Below are 1,379 nucleotides of genomic sequence, written 5' to 3'. Positions count from 1 at the left end.
AAACATTTTTTTACGTCGTATAAAATAAGTTTATTGGACAAAAACTGTTCACAAAACTGATGCATTCTTTTGCTATTAGGAAAAAAAATTAATCCGCAAATTATGCATCAGAGTATTGGATTAGGAGTATCTTATTTTAAACGTTAAGAGGATTTGACAGGTAGTAAAAGGTATCCTAAATGTTTGAATTAATGAAATAACCACTTTGAGAATATTTCATGCTTATATATGATCAATAGATCGGAATTTAGAGCATGCAAGTAATTGTCCAACAATGCATTATATTAATTTCAGAATATATTACGATTAAACACGAATTATCATCACCTAAAATAAAATAAAAATAGATTAAAAATCCATCTTGACAAAAAAATAAAAAGATTCCTTGAAAACTTTCCAAGCCCATTCATACGAATTCAACTTGTTTTCAGATGGGAGGTACCCAGTAAACACAAAGACGTCTTAAAGACGTCTTTTCTCGTCTCTAGCTCGTTCGGACGTCTCTCAACCAGAAAAAGACGTCTTAAAGACGTCTTTATAAGACGAGTACAATCTCGTTCTAAAGAAACGTCTTAAAGACGTCTTTATTTGGTCTCCGTTAGACCAGTTATATCTCGTTCTAAAGAAACGTCTTAAAGATGTCTTTATTTGGTCTCCGTTAGACCAGTTATATCTCCTTCTAAAGAAACGTCTCAAAGACGTCTTTATTTGGTCTCTGTAAGACCAGTAAAATCTCGTTCGAAAGAAATGTCTTAAAGACATCTTCATTTGGTCTCTCTAAGACCAGTAAAATCTCGTTGGAAATAAACGTCTCAAGGACGTCTTTATTTGGTCTCTGTAAGACAAGTATAATCTCGTTCGAAATGAATGTCATCATTTCTTTTCGTTTTAAAGATAATTTCACAACAAACAAATAACTACGTTATTTCTTTGCCCATTCGCAATAATTGGCGTAGAAATAAACGTTTTTGATATTTCAGAATTTCTCATACAGAGGTAGCCAAAAATGTAGTATACCTAATACATTGTTCCTTCAATATCATGTAATAGTGTGCAATTTAGGACACCAAATCAAAACAATATAGGGTGTACCTTTATCATTTTTCTTTAGTAGTGGGCAGTGAAAGATAATTTAGTACGGAATTATTTGTGCGATCTGTGAAAAAGATTTATATAAAAAAATCCATAGATTACCGCTCTCATTTTTTTTACAAAAATAGTTTCAAATTGTTCTTTCAAATTATTCTTTCACTGAATCAGCACAACTCCCCCAAAACAAAAAATCTCTTTTTTAAATTTTGGCGCGCAACGTGATTGGTTTGACGTTACTTTATTTCATAATTATAGTCTAAAGGCAATATAAACTCGTTATGACTCGC

Source organism: Hydractinia symbiolongicarpus, chromosome 3 (assembly GCF_029227915.1).
Source record: "Hydractinia symbiolongicarpus strain clone_291-10 chromosome 3, HSymV2.1, whole genome shotgun sequence".
NCBI classification, from domain to species: domain Eukaryota; kingdom Metazoa; phylum Cnidaria; class Hydrozoa; order Anthoathecata; family Hydractiniidae; genus Hydractinia; species Hydractinia symbiolongicarpus.
This window is presented reverse-complemented; position numbering follows the sequence as displayed.